This window comes from Eulemur rufifrons, chromosome 29, assembly GCF_041146395.1.
Source record: "Eulemur rufifrons isolate Redbay chromosome 29, OSU_ERuf_1, whole genome shotgun sequence".
In the NCBI taxonomy this organism is placed as follows: Eukaryota; Metazoa; Chordata; class Mammalia; order Primates; family Lemuridae; genus Eulemur; species Eulemur rufifrons.
The window spans coordinates 182,839-191,234 of NC_091011.1; the positions used below are offsets into that span (position 1 = coordinate 182,839).

The 8,396-nt window shown below is 46.8% G+C and overlaps 1 pseudogene; it reads left to right on the top strand.

Annotated features, from left to right (window-relative positions):
• The first annotated feature begins 1,325 nt into the window (after positions 1 to 1,325).
• LOC138377563 (gremlin-2-like) lies at positions 1,326 to 1,829 on the top strand (annotated as a pseudogene).
• The last annotated feature ends 6,567 nt before the right edge of the window (positions 1,830 to 8,396 follow it).

Below are 8,396 nucleotides of genomic sequence, written 5' to 3' on the forward strand. Positions count from 1 at the left end.
AACTAATATTCACCATTATAACTATATAATAATATATGGGGAGATTATTGTTGCATGTCCACTTTAGGGGGTGCATGTAAAAGGAATGGGAGTTTACTCAGTTCTGTAAGTGGTAAAATATGCAGAGAGGGAGTGAATAAACATGAAGATGATGCTGATGACAACAGCTATGTTGGGAGCTACCGCTGTGAAACGAGATGGGTGTCATCTCTATTGCTGGGTAATTATTAGTGTTCCTTGAGACTATTCAAGAAACTACAAACATTGAGAGTGTGAATTAAACTTTGAAGTCCATTTTTCCCTTTAGTCAGACTTTGGTTTGCCTCCTACAAGACACATTTTAGATAGAGTAAGACTCATTTCTCTGCGATTCCCATCCCCGTTGAACTTGTGTGATAGTGTCCTGACACAAAGACTGAAAATAGAATACATTCCTGTAGGCAAGCTTTGCATTGGCATCAGAGAGTTTTAATGCAACCTGGAAAATTTCTCTGTTCACTACCAGGAATTGGTTTTCACCATGAGAATCTAATTTATGACTCATTTGAATGATTTGAATATCTGTGTGCAGATGGCCCATGCTAAATGTTATATATTATTTATAAGTAATGCTAAGCAGAGATGCAACAATTTTACTAGTCTGTCCATTTCTAACTTGAATACTCATCTTTAAGAAACTTGGGAACCACACTCACCTTCCTTCTACTTTTTACTTATTAGTTTTTCTAATCACATCCATGTCTACTGGTTAATTTTGATGGCTCCGGAGGTAGATGCCTGGCTTCAAATCCTGGGCCGTTGCTCAGGGGTCGTGTGACCTTGGGCAAATAACTCAACCTCTGTGGGCCTCGGTTTCCTTCATTACAGAGTAAGGATCATAACACCACCTCCCACTTCAGGCTGTTTTTAGGATCAAATGAAATACCTGTCACCCAGAACATACTAAAACACAGTAAATGTTGGGTATTAACTATTACTGGTACTTCTGCAAACTGGCTCGAGCTATCTCTTGACAGCATTTGCTTTGCAGTTCTGTGATTGCTCATCACGTGTGTGTTTCCTAACTGTATTATCAATTACTTGCTGACCATTTTGTCCCTCTCCTTGTCTTGGGGCCTTATCTGGGGTGCCATCAACAGCAGTACACAAGTGTACTGTTTAGTCACTTCTCGCCTCCACCTGCCGCTGGGCAACCAGTAGTCAGCCACGCCCCACCTGGCACTTCTCGAAATAAAACAGCTCTACAGCATTCAAAGGAAAACCGCGGAACGCACACTCCAGCGGCCTTCCCAACCAACCCCTCTAATTCTTCTTCTCGTTGCAGGATGTTCCGGAGGCTTTCCCTGTCCTTGTTCCTGGTGGCCGTGCTGGTGACGGTGGCAGAAGCCCGGAAGAACCGGCCGGCGGGCACCATCCCCTCGCCTTACAAGGACGGCAGCAGCAACAACTCGGAGGTGGCAGCACCAGATCCAGGAGGTGCTGGCCTGCAGCCAGGAGGCCCTGGTGGTCACGGAGCGCATGTACCTCAAGAGTGACTGGTGCAAGACGCCGCCGCCGCGGCAGGCGGTGAGCGAGGACGGCGGCCGCAGCCGCACCAGCCTCAACCGCTCCTGCTAGGCCAGTGCGACTCCTTCTACATCCCGTGGCCGGTGAAGGAGGAGGAGGAGTCCTTCCGGTCCTGCGCCTTCTGCAAGCCCCAGAGCGTCACCTCCGCCCTCCTGGAGCTCGAGTGCCCCAGCCTGGACCCGCCCTTCCGACTCAAAAAACTCCAGAAGGTGAAGCAGTGCAGGTGCATGTCCGTGAACCTGAGCGACTCGAACAAGCAGTGAGTGCCCCGGGGGGCGCAGCGCCGCTCTGCACCCGCCCCCGCCGCTGGGTCGCGCCGCCACCGCCGCCGCCCCCGTCCCTGCCCTCCGAGCCCACTCACGAGCTGCCTGGTGTCCCCCACCCCCACAGCGGCAAGCACGTCTCTTGGGGCTGATGGTGTCCTTGTCCAGAACGTGGACCCACCGCAAGTGGAGCTTTGCTGATGTGTCCCTGACCGACCCCGGGCCCCGCCAGAGCCCCCCGAACCGGGTTGTGGATCAGGCCCGAAGGAAACGGCTGGAAAACCACCTCCACCCGCCACCCAGTCGTGGGAGAGGACCTTTCAGGCGATGCGCTGTCAATCCGGCAGTGATTTTCCACCGTGTGGAAAAGCGAGTATTTCCCTGGCCTCCCCCTACACTCCGGCTCGCCCCCCTCCCACGTGCAGCGGAGGGCGAAGGATGCGTCACTCTGCTGAGCTGTCCCCAAACCTCTCCCGCGGGTCCCTGGACCTCTGGCTGGGCGCGCTCCCTCTGTGATCCGGAGGCTGCCCGCGGCCTCTACTGTCACGCGGCTGTGGACAAGTCACATGAAGATGTCCATGGACAGGGGCTCTCCTCGCAAACCTGATACCAAGAAGACAACTTGAGCCACTTGGATCCCGAAGTGGCCTTCCCTGGGGACCTTGCTCACAGCAGGCCACACCCTCCCCCACCCTGAGCCACCATCATCCCTTCTTCCTCACTGTCCCCCCAACCCCCTTGTGGACTGAAGACAACTCTGGTGTGCGTGCTATTACCGCTGCAGTTAGAATATTATCACACACAAAGGTCTCTGTATTAACGCTGGTTTTATAATTGACCTATATTGTAAAGAGCTGTTTTAAAAAAAAGTATTATAGACCTATCCATATATTGTTTCACATGTTTTACCTCTGGCTTTGCAGCACAATTCTGAGTAAGGATAGCAGGTGATGATCTGCCCAGAAGTGTTTTTAAGTCAGAAATAATGCCTGGTCAGCAACTCACTGTCATGCACCTATTTTAGATTGGGCAGGGAGATGGGAGGAATCGAATTTGACTTTGATTATTACGTCACGGAAGCTACTAAAGCATTGCAGCAAAATGTAGAAATCAGGCTGGGATGGATGAGTGTTGGGAGGGGAGTCATTTGGGAAGTTATTAACCCAAAACTCAAAAGCCTGCCATGTGGGGTGAGAAGGCGTGCTATTTTCACTGCCATGACACTAAGCAAAAAAAAAAAATATATATATATATATATATATGTGTGTGTATATATACACATATATATATATTTCCTGTTAAAAGAAGGAGATATTTAACAATATAAGGAGTCAGGCCACTTTGTGGTATAGGAAGAAGGGAGGACTATAATATATAGAATAGTAATCTAGTTGAACTGTCCTGCAGAAAACAACTCGCTTCCTTTTCAAAGTATAGACTGTACCAAGTTCACCTTTCACTTTAATAAGTGAATTGTTGAAGTTTCCGTGTTGTGGACTCTTGATATAAAGAAGTAGAGATAGTTTATTTTCCAGCAAAATGATACTTTCCTTGGGTCCCTTTGCTAAAATGTCCTAGGGAGGCTTCCCTGTGAGTAGTGTGTATGGAATCTGACTAATGTGACCGAGATGCCCCTGGCGGGAGTCAGCTTGCTTTGCAAACTTTTCACTGGTGTCTCCCTGGCCAAGGGGGCTCCTGCCAAGGGGGCGGTTCCCTAGTATGTGAGAGAGACCCTCTCCAAGCGTCTCTGGGGACTGAAGCTTCCTGACACGAGGCAGTGGCAGATCTAGAGACATTCACCTAGAGAGCACGACTGGGCTTGGGTGTGTTGGTGGATCTATTTCAGGTCTCTGCACTGCAAGGCTTTTCCTGTCCCTTCTGTAACACCAGGAGACCTGAGCAGCCTGTGCTGTTGGAAAGCGCTTGGCTTCGTAAATGGGTAAACACAGCCTGAAACCAGGAGGCGGAAATACAAAGAAATCTTGAAGGGCTGGAACCTGGGGATGGAGAGAAAAAGTAGAGAAGGTGTCCAAGGGCAGAACTGATTTTTGCATTTAGTGGAAAACCTCATGTCAGACTCAGTGGCAGAATGCGCAGCAGGAGCGCTGCGAGGGAGGGAATGTGATCACATGATCAGAATGGAGGCTAAGGGGGTGCAGTAGGAGGGGAGTGGAGGGGAGTCTCTGCCCCAACTGCAAAGCCAGCCCCTATCATGTTATTAACACAGAACCCCCCCAGATAGGGGGAAGACGAAGCTGAGAATTTGCGGAATGCAAACATGAGCACACTCTCTGTTAAACCCAGCCGTGGGTGTAGCAATGAAAGCAATATGGTATGCTGCAGTGTGAAGCTCCTTCTGGAGGCTGTTGTATGGACAAAGTTTGCCTTCTAATGGCTCAAATTGTATTTAATTGTTTTCTTTTTTTTGTTCTGTTTATAAATGAAGAAAAGCTATAAGTATAATGTAATTATTTTATAGGTATACTATTAAATTATAGAACAAATAAAGATACTCTAGGGTTATATGTGATCCCGGTGTTACGTGCCATAAAAGTGGAATTCTAGGCCGGGCGCGGTGGCTCACGCCTGTAATCCTAGCATTCTGGGAGGCCGAGGCGGGTGGATCGCTCAAGGTCAGGAGTTCGAGACCAGCCTGAGCAAGAGCGAGACCCCGTCTCTACTAAAAATAGAAAGAAATTATATGGACAACTAAAATATATATAGAAAAAATTAGCCGGGCATGGTGGCACATGCCTGTAGTCCCAGCTACTCGGGAGGCTGAGGCAGTAGGATTGCTTGAGCCCAGGAGTTTGAGGTTGCTGTGAGCTAGGCTGACACCACGGCACTCACTCTAGCCCGGGCAACAAAGTGAGACTCTGTCTCAAAAAAAAAAAAAAAAAAAAAGTGGAATTCTGAATTTGTTGCAATGAACCGTGAAGGAGCCCCGTGCACTCAGAGTGCTTTTGTCTGACGTGGTGAGTTCAAGACCTAGCTAGTTGTCACACCGTCTCCTTTGGGTGCTGGCATCTTCAAAGAGATTCAGAATCAGGCATCCAAGGAGCAGAGGTGGTGGGTGGGGCTCTCAAGCCTGGTCTTTGGGAGCTTCCAAGGCTCTTCCAGATCTCCCGCTGCCCAAAGACAGAATATTCTCGCTGTGCTCTCTGAATAAGAAACACTGAACAAGGAAGCCTTGAGAAATTCCTGCAAATAGACATCTGCACTGTTACGCTCCTCTTCCCTTTATCAGCCAGTGCACACCACACCTGTCTCTTCAACAAGCCAGAACGTGTCCTTAGTTTTGTTCCTTTCCACATTGACTTCTCATGGGTTTCAACACTTCTTAATTTAAGTACTTGTTAGTTCCACAATGTCTCCATTTTTCTGCTAATTGACTTATCTGCCATGCAAGAAACTCAATTATCAACAAAAAAATAAAAACCTTAAGAAAATTTCACATGGTTGATTCACTGTGTGGACTTCAAAGGAATTAAATTCAACTTACTAAAAAATAATTCATCTCAATTAGTAAATGGGACGCAATCGTCCACTTTGGGATTCCAATTCGCTTATTATTGAAGTTGGCTGACTAACTTTTAATTTATAAAGTTGAGGAAAGTGAATTTTTGCTGTTGCTCAAACATAGAATGTATGTGTTCCTAGAAAGCTTACCTAATGGTTAATCTAGCACCACTGATTATTAATGTCTGCATAGGAGATAGCAGTAAGACCAAATCATAAATAATGCAATTAAAACTTGTTGATGGTCATGTTATCTTCTGAATCCTACTTAATCCCCAACCTTGCTTCCCTCTCCGCCCAATTCCACCACCACTACTCCTCATGAACAGCAGGCAGTCCATCCCCTTGACCAAAAGCCAAATACGGGAAACCATGCAGTTTTTATTGTTGTCCTTTATATTCATTTGTGTTTCTGGATTCTCCAGTATTCAGTCTAGAATATGAGGCAAAACAAACAAAACCAGGAACTACTGCCGTATCGTTCCTTAAATCCTGAATTTCCTACCTGGTCTGCATCCTTTTCTCCACCTTTTAGAATCTTCATATGTTTGCTTTATATATGTACATATACAATGTCTAGAGACTTTAGAGGGAGGAATAGAGAAAATGTGTCTACTCCATCTTTCCCAGAATCAGAATACCCTTGAATCTTTATAAGTTTTATCAGCCACTTGCTAAGGTGTATAGAGTGTGCAATTGCTAAGACCTCCAACGTACCCCATATCTCTCATCTGGTCTCATCTGATAATCATATGGTGAATCAGGGTAGTGTTTTACAGAATGTCCATAAAACCCAGGTGCGTCAGGTGTAAGAACTTACCTAGGCTGGGGCAAGACTGTAAACATCCCATGGGAACGCAGAGTGCATCTAGTTCTCCTTCCTATAGGTACGGCAAAACCCTCACATTTTCCAGATCAAGTTCTGGAGGTTGTTTTAATCTGCTCTAACAAAAAGAACACATTGAATACTGTAGCTACAGTATCTCCTGCCATGTTCCATTTGATTTTTGTCGGAGCCAGCAAAATATGACAGGGGCTACTACATATTAACGTCTTTGAGAGTTTTGTTAATTTCCTCCATTCCTTCTGTAATTCAGCATTGTTTTTCTGATTTACTCATTTTGCTGTGGTGAGGAGCAGCTTTGGAAGCTTCCACGTGTTCCTCACTACTGCAATAGTTCTTACTTAACAACTCCCAGTGTCAATATGAGGGTTCTTCAAACTGCCAAGAGTGTCCCTTCCAATCATGTATTTGGAAATCGGAAATCGGGGGAAGAATCACCAGGATGGTCCATGGACCGGTGGGCCCACTGAGAGCCAGACCTTAGCTAGGACTCTAGCAGCCCTGTGGGTCCCCACATCAGCAGGGAGCCATGGCGGTTCACTGGGGCACCAGGTTATTAGTGTCAGTTCAGACCTGGTGATCAGTAATTCTCAAAAGTCTTGAGTATACTTTTCTCCAAAGCATATTGACCTGAATAAGTGGTCCTAAGTTCCCTGATTAAGGAGTGGGGAAAATAATAAATTAATAGATTTGCCCTGTTATTGCAAGGTTGTAGGAATCACCCACTCCTTCAGCCAGTGGAATCCAAGTCTGATCTGGAAACTAGGCAAGAGATTGTGCTCTTTATTAACCTACTGCCCTCTGCTTCTGATTATCCGTTATTGATTTCTTTTGACTGTGTAAATTAAGCAATACCCTTGTTAACCCCGTGTCTATCTTGTCTCCAGGAACACCATGTTCTGTTCGCATCTCCAGCAGTCCTTTCACTGGAAGCCATTACAGTCCTGTCACGCTTTGCAATACCTGTGCCCATATTACTTCTGAGAGCTAAGCATTACTGCCTGGCTTATATTATTTTGAGATCTTGCTACTCTCCTGTCCATCAGGGAGCCTAGTTTTATAACAGCATCTCTTCCTACAGTTGTCCCTGGCCAACAGATGACAGCACTACTGAGCTGCTCGCTAATGCTGCTGCCCTTCTCATGAGCACAGGCATCATTGCTTTGGGAAACAGAGACTTTACTAGAACATAGTTGGCCAGTGGGTTTTTGTTTTGTTTTGTTTTGTTTAGCTTTACATGGCAAATGCACTTTAGCATGCCCAGGTCTCTGAGCCTTGGGATCCTTTTATCTACCATGCATCATGAAAGTTTTGTATTTCTGTTTCATTGAGTGTACATGATAGCATTTGTGGCCCTCCAAGAATTGTCCTAGCAGCTTATTATCACCACCCCTGGGGGATTTGCCACAGTGTTAATCACGGGAGAGCGCTCCCAGGGTGATAAGTATCCCTTATCCAACTTAATGTCCTGCTCCCCTTCCTTGATCCTGCAGACCCAGGGCACATTCCCATGCTGCTTCTCCTGGCTCCTGCTGTAACTTCACTGTACACCCCTTCTCCTTCCTCAGCCCACCCCACACAGCCGCAGTAGGGGCGGGAGCTTAACAACAGGCCTAAGTGGGTTCAAGGAAATTTGGGAGTTTGAGAGTCTCAAGTGCAACTACTTGGGTACTTCCCTCCCAATTTCAGGGCTTCTACTTCTTCCCTATTAGGGTTCTAACCTTGGCACAGGAGACTTGCTGGAGATGAGAATCCAAATTTCTCTGAAACAGCACCCCTTTTATAACTGAGTCCTTCTCTGACTGCAGGAGACTAGGGCCTAATTCAATGCTGCCAAAGAGACCCTATCTGTGGCTTTCATGCTCCACCTGAATTGGTGATTGATTAATCATCCTGAGTGTTTTATTATCTCTTCAACAAACCAGCGCCACTTGGAAATAGGTATCCAATCCCAAAGTCCTTATGGTCACTCTGTCCCTCATAATTTTAAAACACCAAAGATATTGCACCAGTCAGTGAGTCCTCCCCACCATCATCCCATCCTAATTTACCCCTGGGTGAAGTTTTAAGATATACTGCGACAGCCTGCCAGGGGCTGGCCAGCGAGTGAGCCACCTCCACATCCGGCTGGAGTGTCCTTCCTTGGGCTGCTCCTGGACCTGCCTGTCTTAGACTGGTTTCCCAAACTCTGAGAAAGGGTTGTC